Here is a 24,979-nt window from a genome sequence, read left to right as displayed (position 1 = left end):
TCTCCATCAGTCCACCATCTTCTGACGACGAGGAGGATGCAGCAGTAAATGAGAGGCACACGCACTGCGATGCCAGCCTGTGCCTTTGTCCAGGAGGCAGGGAGCAGGCAGAGCGAGAGGGGTAAGTGTCCAACGCTGCACCCCGGGGCTCTGCACGGGATCTCTGTCTGGCCAAGGGCTCGAAGGACATGCACTGAGAACAAGAGCTCTGCCAGACAATCCTGTGCTGCTCCGGTCACTCTGTCCTCACAGCCATCGTCCCTTTTGCTTCCCCAGGCCCTGGCAACTGCTTCTGTGCTCCTCCTGCGCTGCCGACGGCACCCACCGGCGATGCTTGTCTTTGAGCAGCAGCAGAGCGAGCCGGGAGTGCGATGGCTGTGCTGGCCTGGGCACCGGTAAGAGGCAAAGCACCCGGCTGCCCCGCGGCTGGGGCCAGGGGACAGGCAAGGCCTGGCAGTGCGTGCCCAGGGTGGCCTTGGCAGAGCCTCTCTGCTCCAGGAGGGCTGGGGCCACCGCTCTGGCCTGGCCTGGCCCGGGCCTGGGGGGCCGTGCCCTTGACCTTCCTGCTTCCCCCTACAGACTCCACTGCCAGCTTGCAGATTGCTGGACACAGCACCGCCAGCCAGGCAGGAGCGGGGCCTTCCCGTGGCTCCCCAACACCAGGGACCAGCAGCCCCAGCAACACCAGGCAGCTGCCATCAGGGTCCTCCTCCGGCTCCCCAGCACGCGAGGGCGGCAGCCGCTCCAGGCCCCCTGGGCCCTTGAGGACTAGAGAAACCTCCCGGGTGCAGTGTCGGGCCCAAAATCCGTACCGCCGCCCCAGACGCCGCCGCCGGAGAAGACGTGCCCGGTCCCCGAGTGCTGGCCCTCATCCCCCTCCTCCGGCACAATAAAGTTGGCCGTTAATCCCTGCACTGGGAGATTCCAGGCTCATTTGTCCGATTCCTCCTCCTCCTCCTCTCCCTTTCTGGAGGGGCAGCATTAGAGCTTGGCCCAGAGGGTTGTCCTCCCTCCGGGGCTTGGCAGCCCCTTCCCCAGACCTCCCTCCTGGCGGGCTGGCCTGGGCCGGCTGCCCAGCGCCATGGCCGTGCCCTTGGGGCCTCGCTGGCCCCGCAGCCGGCTCGCTTTCCCCGGGGGAAGCTCACACCCAGCCCCGGGACCGGGGGTCTCTGCCCCTGCCCCCAAGAGGGCCACCTGGCCCAGCACGGCCCAGAGGGTGCTGCCGCCTCTCTCCTGTCCTCAGTCCCATTCCTGCCAGCATCAGCAAAACCAGAAGGGAACCCACAGCGAGTGTCCTATGCACAGCAAGAGCAGGCCAGTTTCTGGGGCTCCTTCACAACGCCTCCAGCCTCACCGGCACCACTGGGGAAGAAGGACCCAGCACTTCTCACCTCGCCCACCCTTCTCTCTGCCCCCCAGGTCCTTCTGCTGGGAGCACCGCCCAGAGCAGGCAGTGGAGGCGGCTCCGGAGGAGAACACCCTCTGCCTCATCTGCCTCGACCTTGTGGGGGACACAAAGTCCTACAGCACCACGGTGTGCCCAGCGTGCAAACACGCCTGGTTCCACAGGGGCTGCATCCAGGCTCACGCTTTCCACCGTGGATATCTCAGTTTCTGCTGCCCACATTGCCAAGAACGTTATCAGTTCCGGAAAGAAATGCTCGCCATGGGCATCCGAATCCCTGACAGGTTGGCCTCCCTCTGCCTGCCTCTCCAGACAGCAGGGGGTGAGCTCTGGGCCATGCAGCCCCTCTCCCAGCAAAGCCCACCCACCCGGCATGGCCTCACGGCTCCCTTCACAGCACCACCCACCCCGGGCCCTGCCACTTTCCATACGCTTCAACTCTGCTTTCCAGAGCAGGCCAGTTTCTGGGGCTCCTTCACAACGCCTCTAGCCTCACCGGCACTACTGGGGAAGAAGGACCCAGCACTTCTCACCTCGCCCACCCTTCTCTCTGCCCCCCAGGTCCTTCTGCTGGGAGCACCGCCCAGAACAGGCAGTGGAGGCGGCTCCGGAGGAGAACACCCTCTGCCTCATCTGCCTCGACCCTGTGGGGGACACAAAGTCCTACAGCACCACGGTGTGCCCAGCGTGCAAACACGCCTGGTTCCACAGGGGCTGCATCCAGGCTCACGCTTTCCACCGTGGATATCTCAGTTTCTGCTGCCCACATTGCCAAGAACGTTATCAGTTCCGGAAAGAAATGCTCGCCATGGGCATCCGAATCCCTGACAGGTTGGCCTCCCTCTGCCTGCCTCTCCAGACAGCAGGGTGCGAGCTCTGTGCCCTGCCAGGGCCAGCCCCAGCAGTCCTGGCCCTCCACTCTCCCGTGACTCTGGGCTTCAGCCTCACGGAGGAGGTGGAACAGGGAAGAGAGGGAAGACCAGGGACGCCCTGCACCTGCCTTATGCTGGGGCAGTGGGGGCTCGTCAATTTTCCTTTTTCCATCAGTCCACCATCTTCTGACGACGAGGAGGATGCAGCAGTAAATGAGAGGCACACGCACTGCGATGCCAGCCTGTGCCTTTGTCCAGGAGGCAGGGAGCAGGCAGAGCGAGAGGGGTAAGTGTCCAACGCTGCACCCCGGGGCTCTGCACGGGATCTCTGTCTGGCCAAGGGCTCGAAGGACATGCACTGAGAACAAGAGCTCTGCCAGACAATCCTGTGCTGCTCCGGTCACTCTGTCCTCACAGCCATCGTCCCTTTTGCTTCCCCAGGCCCTGGCAACTGCTTCTGTGCTCCTCCTGCGCTGCCGACGGCACCCACCAGCGATGCTTGTCTTTGAGCAGCAGCAGAGCGAGCCGGGAGTGCGATGGCTGTGCTGGCCTGGGCACCGGTAAGAGGCAAAGCACCCGGCTGCCCCGCGGCTGGGGCCAGGGGACAGGCAAGGCCTGGCAGTGCGTGCCCAGGGTGGCCTTGGCAGAGCCTCTCTGCTCCAGGAGGGCTGGGGCCACCGCTCTGGCCTGGCCTGTCCCGGGCCTGGGGGGCCGTGCCCTTGACCTTCCTGCTTCCCCCTACAGACTCCACTGCCAGCTTGCAGATTGCTGGACACAGCACCGCCAGCCAGGCAGGAGCGGGGCCTTCCCGTGGCTCCCCAACACCAGGGACCAGCAGCCCCAGCAACACCAGGCAGCTGCCATCAGGGTCCTCCTCCGGCTCCCCAGCACGCGAGGGCGGCAGCCGCTCCAGGCCCCCTGGGCCCTTGAGGACTAGAGAAACCTCCCGGGTGCAGTGTCGGGCCCAAAATCCGTACCGCCGCCCCAGACGCCGCCACCGGAGAAGACGTGCCCGGTCCCCGAGTGCTGGCCCTCATCCCCCTCCTCCGGCACAATAAAGTTGGCCGTTAATCCCTGCACTGGGAGATTCCAGGCTCATTTGTCCGATTCCTCCTCCTCCTCCTCTCCCTTTCTGGAGGGGCAGCATTAGAGCTTGGCCCAGAGGGTTGTCCTCCCTCCGGGGCTTGGCAGCCCCTTCCCCAGACCTCCCTCCTGGCGGGCTGGCCTGGGCCGGCTGCCCAGCGCCATGGCCGTGCCCTTGGGGCCTCGCTGGCCCCGCAGCCGGCTCGCTTTCCCCGGGGGAAGCTCACACCCAGCCCCGGGACCGGGGGTCTCTGCCCCTGCCCCCAAGAGGGCCACCTGGCCCAGCTCGGCCCAGAGGGTGCTGCCGCCTCTCTCCTGTCCTCAGTCCCATTCCTGCCAGCATCAGCAAAACCAGAAGGGAACCCACAGCGAGTGTCCTATGCACAGCAAGAGCAGGCCAGTTTCTGGGGCTCCTTCACAACGCCTCCAGCCTCACCGGCACCACTGGGGAAGAAGGACCCAGCACTTCTCACCTCGCCCACCCTTCTCTCTGCCCCCCAGGTCCTTCTGCTGGGAGCACCGCCCAGAGCAGGCAGTGGAGGCGGCTCCGGAGGAGAACACCCTCTGCCTCATCTGCCTCGACCCTGTGGGGGACACAAAGTCCTACAGCACCACGGTGTGCCCAGCGTGCAAACACGCCTGGTTCCACAGGGGCTGCATCCAGGCTCACGCTTTCCACCGTGGATATCTCAGTTTCTGCTGCCCACATTGCCAAGAACGTTATCAGTTCCGGAAAGAAATGCTCGCCATGGGCATCCGAATCCCTGACAGGTTGGCCTCCCTCTGCCTGCCTCTCCAGACAGCAGGGTGCGAGCTCTGTGCCCTGCCAGGGCCAGCCCCAGCAGTCCTGGCCCTCCACTCTCCCGTGACTCTGGGCTTCAGCCTCACAGAGGAGGTGGAACAGGGCAGAGAGGGAAGACCAGGGACGCCCTGCACCTGCCTTATGCTGGGGCAGTGGGGGCTCGTCAATTTTCCTTTCTCCATCAGTCCACCATCTTCTGACGACGAGGAGGATGCAGCAGTAAATGAGAGGCACACGCACTGCGATGCCAGCCTGTGCCTTTGTCCAGGAGGCAGGGAGCAGGCAGAGCGAGAGGGGTAAGTGTCCAACGCTGCACCCCGGGGCTCTGCACGGGATCTCTGTCTGGCCAAGGGCTCGAAGGACATGCACTGAGAACAAGAGCTCTGCCAGACAATCCTGTGCTGCTCCGGTCACTCTGTCCTCACAGCCATCGTCCCTTTTGCTTCCCCAGGCCCTGGCAACTGCTTCTGTGCTCCTCCTGCGCTGCCGACGGCACCCACCGGCGATGCTTGTCTTTGAGCAGCAGCAGAGCGAGCCGGGAGTGCGATGGCTGTGCTGGCCTGGGCACCGGTAAGAGGCAAAGCACCCGGCTGCCCCGCGGCTGGGGCCAGGGGACAGGCAAGGCCTGGCAGTGCGTGCCCAGGGTGGCCTTGGCAGAGCCTCTCTGCTCCAGGAGGGCTGGGGCCACCGCTCTGGCCTGGCCTGGCCCGGGCCTGGGGGGCCGTGCCCTTGACCTTCCTGCTTCCCCCTACAGACTCCACTGCCAGCTTGCAGATTGCTGGACACAGCACCGCCAGCCAGGCAGGAGCGGGGCCTTCCCGTGGCTCCCCAACACCAGGGACCAGCAGCCCCAGCAACACCAGGCAGCTGCCATCAGGGTCCTCCTCCGGCTCCCCAGCACGCGAGGGCGGCAGCCGCTCCAGGCCCCCTGGGCCCTTGAGGACTAGAGAAACCTCCCGGGTGCAGTGTCGGGCCCAAAATCCGTACCGCCGCCCCAGACGCCGCCGCCGGAGAAGACGTGCCCGGTCCCCGAGTGCTGGCCCTCATCCCCCTCCTCCGGCACAATAAAGTTGGCCGTTAATCCCTGCACTGGGAGATTCCAGGCTCATTTGTCCGATTCCTCCTCCTCCTCCTCTCCCTTTCTGGAGGGGCAGCATTAGAGCTTGGCCCAGAGGGTTGTCCTCCCTCCGGGGCTTGGCAGCCCCTTCCCCAGACCTCCCTCCTGGCGGGCTGGCCTGGGCCGGCTGCCCAGCGCCATGGCCGTGCCCTTGGGGCCTCGCTGGCCCCGCAGCCGGCTCGCTTTCCCCGGGGGAAGCTCACACCCAGCCCCGGGACCGGGGGTCTCTGCCCCTGCCCCCAAGAGGGCCACCTGGCCCAGCACGGCCCAGAGGGTGCTGCCGCCTCTCTCCTGTCCTCAGTCCCATTCCTGCCAGCATCAGCAAAACCAGAAGGGAACCCACAGCGAGTGTCCTATGCACAGCAAGAGCAGGCCAGTTTCTGGGGCTCCTTCACAACGCCTCCAGCCTCACCGGCACTACTGGGGAAGAAGGACCCAGCACTTCTCACCTCGCCCACCCTTCTCTCTGCCCCCCAGGTCCTTCTGCTGGGAGCACCGCCCAGAGCAGGCAGTGGAGGCGGCTCCGGAGGAGAACACCCTCTGCCTCATCTGCCTCGACCTTGTGGGGGACACAAAGTCCTACAGCACCACGGTGTGCCCAGCGTGCAAACACGCCTGGTTCCACAGGGGCTGCATCCAGGCTCACGCTTTCCACCGTGGATATCTCAGTTTCTGCTGCCCACATTGCCAAGAACGTTATCAGTTCCGGAAAGAAATGCTCGCCATGGGCATCCGAATCCCTGACAGGTTGGCCTCCCTCTGCCTGCCTCTCCAGACAGCAGGGGGTGAGCTCTGGGCCATGCAGCCCCTCTCCCAGCAAAGCCCACCCACCCGGCATGGCCTCACGGCTCCCTTCACAGCACCACCCACCCCGGGCCCTGCCACTTTCCATACGCTTCAACTCTGCTTTCCAGAGCAGGCCAGTTTCTGGGGCTCCTTCACAACGCCTCTAGCCTCACCGGCACTACTGGGGAAGAAGGACCCAGCACTTCTCACCTCGCCCACCCTTCTCTCTGCCCCCCAGGTCCTTCTGCTGGGAGCACCGCCCAGAACAGGCAGTGGAGGCGGCTCCGGAGGAGAACACCCTCTGCCTCATCTGCCTCGACCCTGTGGGGGACACAAAGTCCTACAGCACCACGGTGTGCCCAGCGTGCAAACACGCCTGGTTCCACAGGGGCTGCATCCAGGCTCACGCTTTCCACCGTGGATATCTCAGTTTCTGCTGCCCACATTGCCAAGAACGTTATCAGTTCCGGAAAGAAATGCTCGCCATGGGCATCCGAATCCCTGACAGGTTGGCCTCCCTCTGCCTGCCTCTCCAGACAGCAGGGTGCGAGCTCTGTGCCCTGCCAGGGCCAGCCCCAGCAGTCCTGGCCCTCCACTCTCCCGTGACTCTGGGCTTCAGCCTCACGGAGGAGGTGGAACAGGGAAGAGAGGGAAGACCAGGGACGCCCTGCACCTGCCTTATGCTGGGGCAGTGGGGGCTCGTCAATTTTCCTTTTTCCATCAGTCCACCATCTTCTGACGACGAGGAGGATGCAGCAGTAAATGAGAGGCACACGCACTGCGATGCCAGCCTGTGCCTTTGTCCAGGAGGCAGGGAGCAGGCAGAGCGAGAGGGGTAAGTGTCCAACGCTGCACCCCGGGGCTCTGCACGGGATCTCTGTCTGGCCAAGGGCTCGAAGGACATGCACTGAGAACAAGAGCTCTGCCAGACAATCCTGTGCTGCTCCGGTCACTCTGTCCTCACAGCCATCGTCCCTTTTGCTTCCCCAGGCCCTGGCAACTGCTTCTGTGCTCCTCCTGCGCTGCCGACGGCACCCACCAGCGATGCTTGTCTTTGAGCAGCAGCAGAGCGAGCCGGGAGTGCGATGGCTGTGCTGGCCTGGGCACCGGTAAGAGGCAAAGCACCCGGCTGCCCCGCGGCTGGGGCCAGGGGACAGGCAAGGCCTGGCAGTGCGTGCCCAGGGTGGCCTTGGCAGAGCCTCTCTGCTCCAGGAGGGCTGGGGCCACCGCTCTGGCCTGGCCTGGCCCGGGCCTGGGGGGCCGTGCCCTTGACCTTCCTGCTTCCCCCTACAGACTCCACTGCCAGCTTGCAGATTGCTGGACACAGCACCGCCAGCCAGGCAGGAGCGGGGCCTTCCCGTGGCTCCCCAACACCAGGGACCAGCAGCCCCAGCAACACCAGGCAGCTGCCATCAGGGTCCTCCTCCGGCTCCCCAGCACGCGAGGGCGGCAGCCGCTCCAGGCCCCCTGGGCCCTTGAGGACTAGAGAAACCTCCCGGGTGCAGTGTCGGGCCCAAAATCCGTACCGCCGCCCCAGACGCCGCCACCGGAGAAGACGTGCCCGGTCCCCGAGTGCTGGCCCTCATCCCCCTCCTCCGGCACAATAAAGTTGGCCGTTAATCCCTGCACTGGGAGATTCCAGGCTCATTTGTCCGATTCCTCCTCCTCCTCCTCTCCCTTTCTGGAGGGGCAGCATTAGAGCTTGGCCCAGAGGGTTGTCCTCCCTCCGGGGCTTGGCAGCCCCTTCCCCAGACCTCCCTCCTGGCGGGCTGGCCTGGGCCGGCTGCCCAGCGCCATGGCCGTGCCCTTGGGGCCTCGCTGGCCCCGCAGCCGGCTCGCTTTCCCCGGGGGAAGCTCACACCCAGCCCCGGGACCGGGGGTCTCTGCCCCTGCCCCCAAGAGGGCCACCTGGCCCAGCACGGCCCAGAGGGTGCTGCCGCCTCTCTCCTGTCCTCAGTCCCATTCCTGCCAGCATCAGCAAAACCAGAAGGGAACCCACAGCGAGTGTCCTATGCACAGCAAGAGCAGGCCAGTTTCTGGGGCTCCTTCACAACGCCTCCAGCCTCACCGGCACTACTGGGGAAGAAGGACCCAGCACTTCTCACCTCGCCCACCCTTCTCTCTGCCCCCCAGGTCCTTCTGCTGGGAGCACCGCCCAGAGCAGGCAGTGGAGGCGGCTCCGGAGGAGAACACCCTCTGCCTCATCTGCCTCGACCTTGTGGGGGACACAAAGTCCTACAGCACCACGGTGTGCCCAGCGTGCAAACACGCCTGGTTCCACAGGGGCTGCATCCAGGCTCACGCTTTCCACCGTGGATATCTCAGTTTCTGCTGCCCACATTGCCAAGAACGTTATCAGTTCCGGAAAGAAATGCTCGCCATGGGCATCCGAATCCCTGACAGGTTGGCCTCCCTCTGCCTGCCTCTCCAGACAGCAGGGGGTGAGCTCTGGGCCATGCAGCCCCTCTCCCAGCAAAGCCCACCCACCCGGCATGGCCTCACGGCTCCCTTCACAGCACCACCCACCCCGGGCCCTGCCACTTTCCATACGCTTCAACTCTGCTTTCCAGAGCAGGCCAGTTTCTGGGGCTCCTTCACAATGCCTCTAGCCTCACCGGCACTACTGGGGAAGAAGGACCCAGCACTTCTCACCTCGCCCACCCTTCTCTCTGCCCCCCAGGTCCTTCTGCTGGGAGCACCGCCCAGAACAGGCAGTGGAGGCGGCTCCGGAGGAGAACACCCTCTGCCTCATCTGCCTCGACCCTGTGGGGGACACAAAGTCCTACAGCACCACGGTGTGCCCAGCGTGCAAACACGCCTGGTTCCACAGGGGCTGCATCCAGGCTCACGCTTTCCACCGTGGATATCTCAGTTTCTGCTGCCCACATTGCCAAGAACGTTATCAGTTCCGGAAAGAAATGCTCGCCATGGGCATCCGAATCCCTGACAGGTTGGCCTCCCTCTGCCTGCCTCTCCAGACAGCAGGGTGCGAGCTCTGTGCCCTGCCAGGGCCAGCCCCAGCAGTCCTGGCCCTCCACTCTCCCGTGACTCTGGGCTTCAGCCTCACAGAGGAGGTGGAACAGGGCAGAGAGGGAAGACCAGGGACGCCCTGCACCTGCCTTATGCTGGGGCAGTGGGGGCTCGTCAATTTTCCTTTCTCCATCAGTCCACCATCTTCTGACGACGAGGAGGATGCAGCAGTAAATGAGAGGCACACGCACTGCGATGCCAGCCTGTGCCTTTGTCCAGGAGGCAGGGAGCAGGCAGAGCGAGAGGGGTAAGTGTCCAACGCTGCACCCCGGGGCTCTGCACGGGATCTCTGTCTGGCCAAGGGCTCGAAGGACATGCACTGAGAACAAGAGCTCTGCCAGACAATCCTGTGCTGCTCCGGTCACTCTGTCCTCACAGCCATCGTCCCTTTTGCTTCCCCAGGCCCTGGCAACTGCTTCTGTGCTCCTCCTGCGCTGCCGACGGCACCCACTGGCGATGCTTGTCTTTGAGCAGCAGCAGAGCGAGCCGGGAGTGCGATGGCTGTGCTGGCCTGGGCACCGGTAAGAGGCAAAGCACCCGGCTGCCCCGCGGCTGGGGCCAGGGGACAGGCAAGGCCTGGCAGTGCGTGCCCAGGGTGGCCTTGGCAGAGCCTCTCTGCTCCAGGAGGGCTGGGGCCACCGCTCTGGCCTGGCCTGTCCCGGGCCTGGGGGGCCGTGCCCTTGACCTTCCTGCTTCCCCCTACAGACTCCACTGCCAGCTTGCAGATTGCTGGACACAGCACCGCCAGCCAGGCAGGAGCGGGGCCTTCCCGTGGCTCCCCAACACCAGGGACCAGCAGCCCCAGCAACACCAGGCAGCTGCCATCAGGGTCCTCCTCCGGCTCCCCAGCACGCGAGGGCGGCAGCCGCTCCAGGCCCCCTGGGCCCTTGAGGACTAGAGAAACCTCCCGGGTGCAGTGTCGGGCCCAAAATCCGTACCGCCGCCCCAGACGCCGCCACCGGAGAAGACGTGCCCGGTCCCCGAGTGCTGGCCCTCATCCCCCTCCTCCGGCACAATAAAGTTGGCCGTTAATCCCTGCACTGGGAGATTCCAGGCTCATTTGTCCGATTCCTCCTCCTCCTCCTCTCCCTTTCTGGAGGGGCAGCATTAGAGCTTGGCCCAGAGGGTTGTCCTCCCTCCGGGGCTTGGCAGCCCCTTCCCCAGACCTCCCTCCTGGCGGGCTGGCCTGGGCCGGCTGCCCAGCGCCATGGCCGTGCCCTTGGGGCCTCGCTGGCCCCGCAGCCGGCTCGCTTTCCCCGGGGGAAGCTCACACCCAGCCCCGGGACCGGGGGTCTCTGCCCCTGCCCCCAAGAGGGCCACCTGGCCCAGCTCGGCCCAGAGGGTGCTGCCGCCTCTCTCCTGTCCTCAGTCCCATTCCTGCCAGCATCAGCAAAACCAGAAGGGAACCCACAGCGAGTGTCCTATGCACAGCAAGAGCAGGCCAGTTTCTGGGGCTCCTTCACAACGCCTCCAGCCTCACCGGCACCACTGGGGAAGAAGGACCCAGCACTTCTCACCTCGCCCACCCTTCTCTCTGCCCCCCAGGTCCTTCTGCTGGGAGCACCGCCCAGAGCAGGCAGTGGAGGCGGCTCCGGAGGAGAACACCCTCTGCCTCATCTGCCTCGACCCTGTGGGGGACACAAAGTCCTACAGCACCACGGTGTGCCCAGCGTGCAAACACGCCTGGTTCCACAGGGGCTGCATCCAGGCTCACGCTTTCCACCGTGGATATCTCAGTTTCTGCTGCCCACATTGCCAAGAACGTTATCAGTTCCGGAAAGAAATGCTCGCCATGGGCATCCGAATCCCTGACAGGTTGGCCTCCCTCTGCCTGCCTCTCCAGACAGCAGGGGGTGAGCTCTGGGCCATGCAGCCCCTCTCCCAGCAAAGCCCACCCACCCGGCATGGCCTCACGGCTCCCTTCACAGCACCACCCACCCCGGGCCCTGCCACTTTCCATACGCTTCAACTCTGCTTTCCAGAGCAGGCCAGTTTCTGGGGCTCCTTCACAACGCCTCTAGCCTCACCGGCACTACTGGGGAAGAAGGACCCAGCACTTCTCACCTCGCCCACCCTTCTCTCTGCCCCCCAGGTCCTTCTGCTGGGAGCACCGCCCAGAACAGGCAGTGGAGGCGGCTCCGGAGGAGAACACCCTCTGCCTCATCTGCCTCGACCCTGTGGGGGACACAAAGTCCTACAGCACCACGGTGTGCCCAGCGTGCAAACACGCCTGGTTCCACAGGGGCTGCATCCAGGCTCACGCTTTCCACCGTGGATATCTCAGTTTCTGCTGCCCACATTGCCAAGAACGTTATCAGTTCCGGAAAGAAATGCTCGCCATGGGCATCCGAATCCCTGACAGGTTGGCCTCCCTCTGCCTGCCTCTCCAGACAGCAGGGTGCGAGCTCTGTGCCCTGCCAGGGCCAGCCCCAGCAGTCCTGGCCCTCCACTCTCCCGTGACTCTGGGCTTCAGCCTCACGGAGGAGGTGGAACAGGGAAGAGAGGGAAGACCAGGGACGCCCTGCACCTGCCTTATGCTGGGGCAGTGGGGGCTCGTCAATTTTCCTTTTTCCATCAGTCCACCATCTTCTGACGACGAGGAGGATGCAGCAGTAAATGAGAGGCACACGCACTGCGATGCCAGCCAGTGCCTTTGTCCAGGAGGCAGGGAGCAGGCAGAGCGAGAGGGGTAAGTGTCCAATGCTGCACCCCGGGGCTCTGCACGGGATCTCTGTCTGGCCAAGGGCTCGAAGGACATGCACTGAGAACAAGAGCTCTGCCAGACAATCCTGTGCTGCTCCGGTCACTCTGTCCTCACAGCCATCGTCCCTTTTGCTTCCCCAGGCCCTGGCAACTGCTTCTGTGCTCCTCCTGCGCTGCCGACGGCACCCACCGGCGATGCTTGTCTTTGAGCAGCAGCAGAGCGAGCCGGGAGTGCGATGGCTGTGCTGGCCTGGGCACCGGTAAGAGGCAAAGCACCCGGCTGCCCCGCGGCTGGGGCCAGGGGACAGGCAAGGCCTGGCAGTGCGTGCCCAGGGTGGCCTTGGCAGAGCCTCTCTGCTCCAGGAGGGCTGGGGCCACCGCTCTGGCCTGGCCTGTCCCGGGCCTGGGGGGCCGTGCCCTTGACCTTCCTGCTTCCCCCTACAGACTCCACTGCCAGCTTGCAGATTGCTGGACACAGCACCGCCAGCCAGGCAGGAGCGGGGCCTTCCCGTGGCTCCCCAACACCAGGGACCAGCAGCCCCAGCAACACCAGGCAGCTGCCATCAGGGTCCTCCTCCGGCTCCCCAGCACGCGAGGGCGGCAGCCGCTCCAGGCCCCCTGGGCCCTTGAGGACTAGAGAAACCTCCCGGGTGCAGTGTCGGGCCCAAAATCCGTACCGCCGCCCCAGACGCCGCCACCGGAGAAGACGTGCCCGGTCCCCGAGTGCTGGCCCTCATCCCCCTCCTCCGGCACAATAAAGTTGGCCGTTAATCCCTGCACTGGGAGATTCCAGGCTCATTTGTCCGATTCCTCCTCCTCCTCCTCTCCCTTTCTGGAGGGGCAGCATTAGAGCTTGGCCCAGAGGGTTGTCCTCCCTCCGGGGCTTGGCAGCCCCTTCCCCAGACCTCCCTCCTGGCGGGCTGGCCTGGGCCGGCTGCCCAGCGCCATGGCCGTGCCCTTGGGGCCTCGCTGGCCCCGCAGCCGGCTCGCTTTCCCCGGGGGAAGCTCACACCCAGCCCCGGGACCGGGGGTCTCTGCCCCTGCCCCCAAGAGGGCCACCTGGCCCAGCTCGGCCCAGAGGGTGCTGCCGCCTCTCTCCTGTCCTCAGTCCCATTCCTGCCAGCATCAGCAAAACCAGAAGGGAACCCACAGCGAGTGTCCTATGCACAGCAAGAGCAGGCCAGTTTCTGGGGCTCCTTCACAACGCCTCCAGCCTCACCGGCACCACTGGGGAAGAAGGACCCAGCACTTCTCACCTCGCCCACCCTTCTCTCTGCCCCCCAGGTCCTTCTGCTGGGAGCACCGCCCAGAACAGGCAGTGGAGGCGGCTCCGGAGGAGAACACCCTCTGCCTCATCTGCCTCGACCCTGTGGGGGACACAAAGTCCTACAGCACCACGGTGTGCCCAGCGTGCAAACACGCCTGGTTCCACAGGGGCTGCATCCAGGCTCACGCTTTCCACCGTGGATATCTCAGTTTCTGCTGCCCACATTGCCAAGAACGTTATCAGTTCCGGAAAGAAATGCTCGCCATGGGCATCCGAATCCCTGACAGGTTGGCCTCCCTCTGCCTGCCTCTCCAGACAGCAGGGTGCGAGCTCTGTGCCCTGCCAGGGCCAGCCCCAGCAGTCCTGGCCCTCCACTCTCCCGTGACTCTGGGCTTCAGCCTCACGGAGGAGGTGGAACAGGGAAGAGAGGGAAGACCAGGGACGCCCTGCACCTGCCTTATGCTGGGGCAGTGGGGGCTCGTCAATTTTCCTTTTTCCATCAGTCCACCATCTTCTGACGACGAGGAGGATGCAGCAGTAAATGAGAGGCACACGCGCTGCGATGCCAGCCAGTGCCTTTGTCCAGGAGGCAGGGAGCAGGCAGAGCGAGAGGGGTAAGTGTCCAATGCTGCACCCCGGGGCTCTGCACGGGATCTCTGTCTGGCCAAGGGCTCGAAGGACATGCACTGAGAACAAGAGCTCTGCCAGACAATCCTGTGCTGCTCCGGTCACTCTGTCCTCACAGCCATCGTCCCTTTTGCTTCCCCAGGCCCTGGCAACTGCTTCTGTGCTCCTCCTGCGCTGCCGACGGCACCCACCGGCGATGCTTGTCTTTGAGCAGCAGCAGAGCGAGCCGGGAGTGCGATGGCTGTGCTGGCCTGGGCACCGGTAAGAGGCAAAGCACCCGGCTGCCCCACGGCTGGGGCCAGGGGACAGGCAAGGCCTGGCAGTGCGTGCCCAGGGTGGCCTTGGCAGAGCCTCTCTGCTCCAGGAGGGCTGGGGCCACCGCTCTGGCCTGGCCTGTCCCGGGCCTGGGGGGCCGTGCCCTTGACCTTCCTGCTTCCCCCTACAGACTCCACTGCCAGCTTGCAGATTGCTGGACACAGCACCGCCAGCCAGGCAGGAGCGGGGCCTTCCCGTGGCTCCCCAACACCAGGGACCAGCAGCCCCAGCAACACCAGGCAGCTGCCATCAGGGTCCTCCTCCGGCTCCCCAGCACGCGAGGGCGGCAGCCGCTCCAGGCCCCCTGGGCCCTTGAGGACTAGAGAAACCTCCCGGGTGCAGTGTCGGGCCCAAAATCCGTACCGCCGCCCCAGACGCCGCCACCGGAGAAGACGTGCCCGGTCCCCGAGTGCTGGCCCTCATGCCCCTCCTCCGGCACAATAAAGTTGGCCGTTAATCCCTGCACTGGGAGATTCCAGGCTCATTTGTCCGATTCCTCCTCCTCCTCCTCTCCCTTTCTGGAGGGGCAGCATTAGAGCTTGGCCCAGAGGGTTGTCCTCCCTCCGGGGCTTGGCAGCCCCTTCCCCAGACCTCCCTCCTGGCGGGCTGGCCTGGGCCGGCTGCCCAGCGCCATGGCCGTGCCCTTGGGGCCTCGCTGGCCCTGCAGCCGGCTCGCTTTCCCCGGGGGAAGCTCACACCCAGCCCCGGGACCGGGGGTCTCTGCCCCTGCCCCCAAGAGGGCCACCTGGCCCAGCTCGGCCCAGAGGGTGCTGCCGCCTCTCTCCTGTCCTCAGTCCCATTCCTGCCAGCATCAGCAAAACCAGAAGGGAACCCACAGCGAGTGTCCTATGCACAGCAAGAGCAGGCCAGTTTCTGGGGCTCCTTCACAACGCCTCCAGCCTCACCGGCACCACTGGGGAAGAAGGACCCAGCACTTCTCACCTCGCCCACCCTTCTCTCTGCCCCCCAGGTCCTTCTGCTGGGAGCACCGCCCAGAACAGGCAGTGGAGGCGGCTCCGGAGGAGAACACCCTCTGCCTCATCTGCCTCGACCCTGTGGGGGACACAAAGTCCTACAGCACCACGGTGTGCCCAGCGTGCAAACACGCCTGGTTCCACAGGGGCTGCATCCAGGCTCACGCTTTCCACCGTGGATATCTCAGTTTCTGCTGCCCACATCGCCAAGAACGTTATCAGTTCCGGAAAGAAATGCTCGCCATGGGCATCCGAATCCCTGACAGGTTGGCCTCCCTCTGCCTGCCTCTCCAGACAGCAGGGGGTGAGCTCTGGGCCATGCAGCCCCTCTCCCAGCAAAGCCCACCCACCCGGCATGGCCTCACGGCTCCCTTCACAGCACCACCCACCCCGGGCCCTGCCACTTTCCATACGCTTCAACTCTGCTTTCCAGAGCAGGCCAGTTTCTGGGGCTCCTTCACAACGCCTCCAGCCTCACCGGCACTACTGGGGAAGAAGGACCCAGCACTTCTCACCTCGCCCACCCTTCTCTCTGCCCCCCAGGTCCTTCTGCTGGGAGCACCGCCCAGAACAGGCAGTGGAGGCGGCTCCGGAGGAGAACACCCTCTGCCTCATCTGCCTCGACCCTGTGGGGGACACAAAGTCCTACAGCACCACGGTGTGCCCAGCGTGCAAACACGCCTGGTTCCACAGGGGCTGCATCCAGGCTCACGCTTTCCACCGTGGATATCTCAGTTTCTGCTGCCCACATTGCCAAGAACGTTATCAGTTCCGGAAAGAAATGCTCGCCATGGGCATCCGAATCCCTGACAGGTTGGCCTCCCTCTGCCTGCCTCTCCAGACAGCAGGGGGTGAGCTCTGGGCCATGCAGCCCCTCTTCCGGCAAAGCCCACCCACTCGGCATGGCCTCACAGCTCCGTTCTGTCCTGGGTTGAGAGACACAGGACTAGCTTTTCTTCTAACGATGTGGAAAATTGCGTTTTTAGAAGACTCTAGTGTCTTATTTTGTGAAAATATATACTTTATCGCCAGCCAGGCTCTGTGGGACTCAGGGTTAGTGTTTTCAAGCCTTTACAGGTGCATGGACAAGGACGATTCAGGCCCGGTCATTTGACCCAGGCTGGCCAACAGGATTATTCCATACCATGAACATCACATTCAATAGATATTAGAGAAGTTTGCTGTTTAGCGGGGTCTCTCCCTGATGGCTGCGGTCCAGACAACTCCTTGCCCCGGTGCCAGAACCCTGCGTCTTTCCCTTCCTTCTGAAGCCATTGCGCTCGCAGTGTCCGACATCCGCTGTCCACTGCTGTGGGAGTGCGCAGCTTCCTACTGATATAATTGGCTGCGTATAATTCCTGCATATCTTATATCAGTATTGGAATTAATACTGGTTCTTTAGTATTATTGTTAATTATTTAATCTTAGTTTATTAAATCTATTTATATTTCAACGTTTGTGTTTCTTTGTGTTCCCCGATTCCCCTTTCCGGGTGGGGAGGGGTCATTGGGTGACAGAATAATTGTCTAATGACAATAGATTGTTATGGGTTCTCTCAAACCGTAACACCTTCCCAGCACCACGCACCCCGGGCCCTGACACTTTCCACACGCTTCAACTGCTGTGCTCTGGACAGAGCTCTAACCTTGCGTGTCAAACAGAGGTTTTGCGTAGAAGGGCGTTCAAGAACACTGCTCAAACTCTGCCAACTCAAGACATGAGTTCAGCTGTTGAGAGGGAGCTTAACTGTGGTTTCCACCTGGCCCAAAGCTACCTCCTCTGCACTTGCTAGAATAGTTGTAGCACTGTGGAAACATGCAGCCACCCAGGTATCAAGCTGCAGGGAATGTTTGAGCTGTGACCAGTTGGACTTCAGCCTGGTCGCAGAGGAAGAGATGAAGTAGAAAGGCCAAGCAGCATTAGACTGTGAGAAAGAAAACAAACTAGTGGAATCATGCTCTGACCTCCCTGAGACAGAAACAGGGACAGACACTAGAAAAAAAACAAGATCAAAGGGATCCCATACCCTCCAGGCGTAAAGGCAGTAGCTTATGGAAAGCTGTGAATGGCGGTAAGTCCATGCTAGGGGTGGCAATGGACACCCTCCTTGTTCATCTCACCTACCCACATGCCTCTGTACAACAGGTATGAGGCTCTAGATATGGCAGGCCAGCCAATGGATGACGTGGATGATGGTCTGACTACACCAGAGGAGTCGCCAGGACCAGAAATGCCTACGCCCCTGTATAACGACTACCTCATCGAGGAGGAAAAGAAGAGTTATATAGTTGTAGGCGACTCCCTTCTGAAGGGAACTGAGGGCCTAATATCTTAGGGAACTGTCTGCTGCCTCCCTGGGGCCTGGGTCAGGGACATTACTAGGAAACTTTATGGCCTGGTATGGCCCTCAGACTATTACCCACTGCTGCTCTTCCAGGTAGATGGCAATGAAGTCACAACATGTAGCCCAAGGGCAATGAAAAAAGACTTCAGGGCCTTGGGATGGTTAGTAAGGGAATCTGGGGAGCAGGTTATTTTTCCTTCTCTCTTTCCAGTTGCGAGCAGTGACATTGGAAGAAACGGAGGCACTCAGTCCATTAATACATGGTTCCGTGGCTGGTGTCACCATCACAATTTTCGTTTTTTTGAGAACAGGATGGCCTACACAGCACCAGGCCTGCTGGCGTCAGATGGGGTTCATCTCTCTTAAAAGGGGAAGAGGGTCTTTGCTCCTGAGCTAGCAGCACTCTTTGACAGAGCTTTAAACTGGGCTTCATGGGGGAGGGAGGTACTGTCAGCCTTGCCCATAACAAGCCAAGGGACGACACACCAAGGTTAGAGGCATGGGGTGCTAGTGAGGGCCCTCAGCCTGTTGCTGTGAGATGTGCTGGGTACACTACAGCACACTCAAAGTCTTACAGAGATGAGCCAGGTGCCCCTGAGGTAACAGGAGCCAACAGGGAACAAGCAAGAGGAGACAGAGATGTGCACACACCTCCAGGGCTATGATCTCACTGGCATCATAGAGACGTGGTGGGATGGCTCCTATGACTGGAGTGTTGGAATAGAAGGATACAGGCTTTTTAAGGAAGGGCAGGCAGGGGAAAAGAGGATCAATGGCCAGCTGCAGTGTATTCAGCTCCACCTGAGAATGGATGAAAAGCCAACAGAGAGCTTATGGGTCAGGATTAAAGGGAATGCACGGATAGGTGACATTATAGTGGTGGTCTGCTACAGCCCACCTAACCAGGATGACTAAATGAATAAGGCCCTCTATAGACAGATAGGAGCAGCCTCCCATTCACAGGCCCTGGTCCTCGTGGAGGACTTCAACCACCCGATATCTGTTGGAGGGACAACACAGCAGGACATAAGTGAACCAGGAAGTTCTTGGAATGCAGTGATGACAACTTCTACCAAGTGGTAGAGGAGCCACTGAAGAGAGGAACTATACTGAACCTTGACCTTATCAACAAAAAGGAGCTAGGGGGGAATGTTAAGCTCAAGGGAAGCCTTGACTGCAGTGATCACAAAATGGCAGAGTACAAGATCTTTTGGGCAAGCTCACCATCCTGGAATTCAAGAGAGCAGACTTTGGCCTCTTGATGGGTCTGCGTGGTAGGGTACTGTGAGATAAAGCACTGGAGGGCAGACGGGCCAAAGGAAGCTGGTTAGTATTCAAGGATCACCTACTCTTCCAAACTCAGGAGCAATGCATCCCAACAATGAAGAAGTCAGGCAAAAAAGCCAGGAGGCCTGCATGGATGAACAAGGAGCTCCTGGACACACTGAATAGCAAAAAGGAGGCCTACGGAGGGTATAAGCAAGGACAGATAGCCTGGGAAGAATAGAGAGAAACCGTCTGAGTAGCCAGGGATCAGGTTAGGCAAGCTAAAGCCCAGACAGAATTAAATCTGGCCAGGGACAGTAGTTAATGATCTGCTTCTGCACCTAGACCCGCCTAAGTCTATGGGGCCGGATGCGATTCACCCAAGAGTACTCAGGGAGCTGGCGGGAGAGCTCACCAAGCTTCTCTCCATCATTTAGCAACAATCCTGGTCAACAGGGGACATACCAGATGACTGGAGGGTGGCTAACATGACGCCCATCTACAAGAAAGACCAGGAGGATCTGGGGAACTACAGGCCTGTCAGCCCAACCTCAGTACCAGGAAAGATCATGGAGAGGATCATCTTGAGTGAGCTCTCATGGCAAGTGCAGGGCAGCCAAAAGATCAGGGCCAGCCAGCATGGGTTTATGAAAGGGAGGTCTTTCTTAACCAAGCAGGGTCAGCAGAGGAGCATTTGGAGGAGACAGCCCAGCGCTGCTGGGACACGGACTCTCCCAACGCTCTCTGTGCACATGCGTCATGTCTGCCAGGAAGGAGAACGCCCCCAACTCGATGGAGCATGGTGAGAGCAAAGTGTCCCTCCCAGAGCCTGGCAGAGGGGCTGTCGGGGCGGTCAGTGCGGGGCTGAGAGCAGTGGCCAGGGGAGGCAGGAGCTCCCCGAGTGCCCCGGGGCTGGGCCCCCCCCCTTTCCTCAGCAATCACAGACCAGGCTGGGCAGTGGGCACCTGCTGGGACACCCCTGCCTGCCATGCCCCCTTCCTCCCCACGGCCTCCAGCCCTGCCCTTCAGCCGGCTGGGCAGGGACAGACAGGCCCTTGGGGACAATCCCTCAGGGACGCTTCCCCCAGCCCCACAGAGGTGCTCATTCCCGCCGCCGCCATTTGCTCTCTCCCCTCCCGCCTGCATGCTGTGTCGCGAGGCAGAGGCTGACCCCCGACATCTGAGGCGTGGCCGAGTGCTCCAACCCCCTCCCTGGCTCCTCCTGCCCAATCCACAACCAGCACTGGGGGTTGTTGTCATGGCAGCACCTGTACTTTGGGGACATATGGTAACATGGTAGCGAAACGCTGCCTGGAACAGGGGCATAGATGTCTCTCTGGTGTGCAAATATGTCTGACTATAGGTCAATTATCTTATTCTTTAAGTAGTGGACACCCCAGGGCCCAATGAGTTCTCCTGCAGGCTCTGATCTCCCCATGAGAAGGGAAGCCTGTCAGGGTTTCTTCTCCAGACTCCTTGCCACGACAGATCTTCATTAACTGGCTTGTACCATGCTAAACTTTGAAATCCTGGCTAAGTGACATAACGGATTGATTGTGACCATACAATCCTTTGGACATAAACCGTTTGTTGTCCCAAATCTGGGTTCTTTACCAGGTGTGCAAGAGGCAGATTTAACACACACAGAGTTGAGGTCTTTGTTTCATGTCTGCACAGAGATGGGTGCTGGGTGGTATCTCCACAAAGCCGGTATTCATACAGTTTAGTGCCTTTGCTATATCTAATATCAGTGCCTCCTAGCTAGCCATGGGCTAGTTTCTTTCCTGCCTCAACTTAAACGTACGGCTTTTTTTAAATTCACTGCGCATGTTCAGCAAGTAAGGGGCTTATTTGGGTAGGGGGCATTTTCTAGCTAGGAGGTGTGGTTTTCACATTGAAATGAGACTATAAAGAGACAATTCAACTTGAGTAGACTTTGTTTTCATACTAATTAGCAAGTCAGCAATGCTGGCTCTTAAGGACCTATGTGATGTACGTCTGTTGTTTTTTAGGAACTTTAGACCTTCAGTACTTCCTTGAGGCTCCCCTGGGCTTATTTTTTTTGTTTGTTTTGTTTTGTTTGCTTGTTTGTTTGTTTTTGTGTGTTGTGGTTTTTTTGTTTGTTTTTTAATGTGGTTGGACTTGATGATCTCAAAGGTCCCTTCCAACCACTAAGATTCTGTGATTCTGTGATTATCTTAGTACACTCTGTCTTAAAGATAACGATGTCAACACAGACTTAAAACATTATTCATCACCAAGTTGACCAAGTCTGGGACTAGGATTGGATCCAGCCACACCTGGACTTCTCTCTGAAAAGTTTAGAAAGCAAGGGGGTCCTCTCTGAACCTCAACAGGAGGGTCTCCCTGACTGTTCTGAGCCTGTCCTCCGTGCAGTAAGTAACCCAGTGTAACTTGCCATGGAATCTTCTTAAAACAGTCACATTTACTCTCATTTTTTTAAGTCATTGTTTGTATCAATAAAAGTATTGCTGCTTCTCTCTTAGAAGCAAAGTGCCTCATTCCTTCCGTGACATGTGGGCCCAAGCTGGAGAGAAAAGGGATCGGTGCCTATGACTCCTGCCCGGTGAGTTCCTCTGGGGCTCTGTGAGAGATGAACTCAGCCGTTTTGCTTCAGCCATTTTGTGGGTTGCGGCCGTTTGCTACAGAGAGGGATGATGTATGGAGGAGGTTGGTTGCTGGGGGGCGTGGGCAGGATTGGGTAATTTAGGAGAACAACTCCTTAAAAGGAAAGGGGGTGGATGAAGCCTGTGATAGGATAACCGATCGGGAAAGAATGTGAGTCCTAAAGTACCGAACCAATGGGAAAAGGGACAGGAAGGCATAAATACCTGAAGTTCTGTAACTGGGTGGGCCTCTTTTTTTTTTTTTTTTTTGAGGGGGGGGAGAGAGGCACCTGAGTCCACTGACTCGTTCACTGTGTTTTAATAAATTTTTTCTCTTGGCTTCAAAGACTTTGTCCTCTTTACGTTCTATTTGTAAAGGAGCAAGCCTTTCTCACAGCTCCCTCCAGCTTTCCAACAGGCAGTCCCTGCCCCACTTTGCTCATCAGCTCCTTGTCTTTTCTCTTCTGTAGTTTTTTTCCCCAACGAGCTTTTTCAGCAATGAGTGGAGGATGTAGGACTCATGGGATTCCTCCCTGAGGATACCTGATGTACAATTGAGCAGGCAGAACAGAAGGTGAGGGCTTGACAGTGTTCTTTCCAGGTCTGCTTCAGTTGTGGTGAGAGCAGGGCCACCATCACCTGCTGGGAGACGGGCTGCGAGAGCAGCTTCCATGTTCCCTGTGCCACGGAGGGTGGGTGCATCATCCAGTTCCTGTTTTCTGTACAGGTACTTCCACTCCTTCCCGACACCAGGGAAAAAGGACCCAGCACTTCTCACCTCAACCATCCCTTTCCTCTGCCCCCCAAGTCCTTCTGCTGGGAGCACCTCCCAGATGAGGCACTGGAGGTGGAACCGGAGGAGAACCCCATCTGTCTCATCTGCCTGGACCCTGTAGGGGACAGAAAGTTCTATGGCACCATGGTGTGCCCAGCGTGCAAACACGCCTGGTTCCACAGGGGCTGCATTCAGGTAGGAGCCGTTCCCTCACCCCTGAGGCACGGCAGGCGCTTAGCATCACCATGGCCTTACTTGGGCCCCTTCTGTTTCTCTCCTGCAGGGACAGGCTCTGAATGCTGGAATTTATTGCATCCAGTGTCTGCTCTGCAGAAGCAGGGGTGCATTTCTCTTGGAAATGCTCACCATGGGGATTCGAATCCCCTTGAGGTTGGTGTCCTTCTGCCCAGCTCTCGAGACAGGAGGGTGCGAGCTCTGTGCCGTGCCAGGGCCTGCCCCAGCAGTCCCGGCCTTCTGCTCTCCCGTAACTCAGTTTCAGCCTCACACAGGAGGTGGAACAGGGCAGAGGGGGAAGACCAGGGACGCCCTGCACCTGCCTTATGCTGGGGCAGCGGGAACTCATCAATTTTCCTTTCTCCATCAGCCCACCATCATGGGAGGACAGCAGGGCAGACGCAGCACTAGGTGCAAGGCATAGCCACTGCGATGCCAGTCAGTGCCTTTGCCCCAGGAGGCAGGGAGCAGGCAGAGCGAGAGGGGTAAGTTGTCAACACTGCACCCTGGATCTCTGTCAGGGTTGGGGCCCATCCCACGGCCCCCCAGTACCCGAGACCAGCAGTCCCAGCACCGCCAGCCAGCTGACATAGGGGTCCTGCTGCAGCTCCCCGGCACTGGACACCAGCAGCCCCAGCACTGTTACTGCAAACCAGCAGATAAAACTTTGTAAGTCTTAATTTAAAGTTTAGAAAGCAGGCATTCTTTATTTCGGCGCCGGGTGCACAGGGGATAGCTCCTCCTATTGTGCACACCGAATAATGTTGTCAAATTAAATTTATACACAACAGGTGTACATATTCAATGTAATTCCAAGAAAACATTAGCATATTTGTTATATTTCTGAGAATTCATTTACATATTATAAGAAGCTTTTGGGCATGCGTAGTTGTGCCTTCTGGTGGTCCTTATTTTGAGTGAGGGTCATTTCTTCCTCCATCTTCTTCACCTGTCCTTTGGTTCACTTTTTATGTTGGCAAAACATTCTAACTGCTTAATTGCTCGTTAAAACTAATGATCTCTCTGCTACCACCTGTTTGTCAGGCAATGTCCATATTTATTGCATCCCTGTCTTGGGTCACCGTGTTCTCGGGGCCACAGACATCCTTTCTTATCTTACCAAGTCCTTGAAACCATTTGGGATGGTTGCTAAAATAGCTACATTTCTTCTCTAAAATAAGATTCTCTACAGTTTAACTATTTATAAACTACATGAAATCTGCCTTAGGTATCAGCCAGGTGGCATCCAGGCTGTCCCACGGCAGCACCTTCCCGGCAGCACCTTCCCTCCTGGCGGGCTGGCCTTGGCCAGCTGCCCAGCGCCATGGCCGTGCGCTGGGATACTCGCTGGCCCCGGAGGTTGGTCAGTTTCCCCGGGGGAAGCTCACACCCAGCCCCGGGACCGGGGGTCTCTGCCCTTGCCCCCGAGATGGCCTCCTGGCCCGGGCACGTCCTGAGCGCGGAGCGGGTATCGCGGCGCGGCCCGCCCGGCGCCGCCGCCGCCCGTCTCCCGGCAACGCGGGGCGCGCCCGCCCGCCCGGCATGGCCCTCGCGGCTCGCCGTAGCGCGGCGGCGGCGCGGCCGGGCCGGCGGTGAGTGCGGCGGCTGCCGAGCCTGGGCCGCTCCGGGCTCCCCCGTTGTCCAGCTCCGACAATGCGGGGCCCGGCCCGGGGGCTGTCCCTGCCGCTGCGGGGCTGAGGGACGGGCCTGGGGGTCTGGGGCGTGAGGCCGGTCTCGGGGAGTGTCGTCCCGTTTTGGGAGGGGGGAGGTGCCCGATTGGGGGGGTGCTTCCGCGCCTGTCGGGGATTTCTGGGCTTTGGGGGTTGTGGGCAGGTGTAGTGTCGGCCCCCGGGGTTTGGGGGTGTTTTGGGCACGGAGGGTGCCGCCAGGGTTGTCGGGGTTTGTGGACATGGTGGGTTCCACCGGGTTTGGGGGGTGGCTGCAGAGAGTGCTGCCTGGTTTAGGGGGTTTCTCTGGGTTTGGGGGTGCCGCTGGGCATGCCGCCAGCTTTGAGGGTGCTGTGGGATGTGCCTGGTTTTAGGGTCAGTTCCTGGCTTTGGGCAACGCTGCCCAGTATTTCTGGTGTGGGGGTGCTGCCGGGTTGGGGGTGCCACAGCAATGAAGGCAGGGCAGCCTCCCGAGGGGTGCCGGGCCTCTGCCACCCGGCTGCCTCCCGGCCGGCTTCATCCCCGCTGCCCTGGTGAGAGCCCGTCGGCAGCTGCTGGACCAAACTGTGTTTGCTGGCCCAGGTTCTCGGCCTCCTTGCCTGCCTCCGGATGGCTCCCCCGTGTTGTTTATTCTGCCCTTCTGCTGGAAGCTGTTTGCCATTGCCCAGAGAAGGGAGTTTAACCCGTGGCCAGGCTCAGAGCTGGGAGTCTTTGCCAAAGCTGCTGGGGCCAGTTTTGTGAATGGCACGTGTGTGTCCCCCTGCTCTGCCCTTTCTCTGACCTGTTGAAAGCAGCATCTGCTCCGACTGAAAAAAATAAAACCCTGGCACTGCAGCAGTGCCAAAAGTGCGTCTGGTACGTAGGGTGCTGGTGTGGCTGTGCTGCGCTCTCTGCCTGGGCATTCAGGCTGTTTCAGCAGTGCAGGTACCGGGCTGGCCGCCCTTGGGGAGAACTAGGGGCACTCCCCGCCACCCTTGGGTGTTTTTAACTTGTCCTGATAGAGGTTAAATGATGTCTCTCACATTTAAAGTACTTTTAGGATAGTACGCATTGTGCTGTCTGCTCTGCTTTGGTTGTAAATGATG

General features: G+C 60.5%; 1 pseudogene; it reads left to right on the top strand.

Moving 5' to 3' along the window:
• Window positions 1-17,109: 17,109 nt before the first annotated feature.
• On the top strand, window positions 17,110-22,716 carry LOC141478166 (G2/M phase-specific E3 ubiquitin-protein ligase-like; annotated as a pseudogene).
• The last annotated feature ends 2,263 nt before the right edge of the window (window positions 22,717-24,979 follow it).

Source organism: Numenius arquata, unplaced genomic scaffold (genome assembly GCF_964106895.1).
Source record: "Numenius arquata unplaced genomic scaffold, bNumArq3.hap1.1 HAP1_SCAFFOLD_280, whole genome shotgun sequence".
NCBI classification, from domain to species: Eukaryota; Metazoa; Chordata; class Aves; order Charadriiformes; family Scolopacidae; genus Numenius; species Numenius arquata.
The sequence above is the reverse complement of the archived record's forward strand: the minus strand, read 5'-3'. Positions and strand labels throughout refer to the sequence as shown.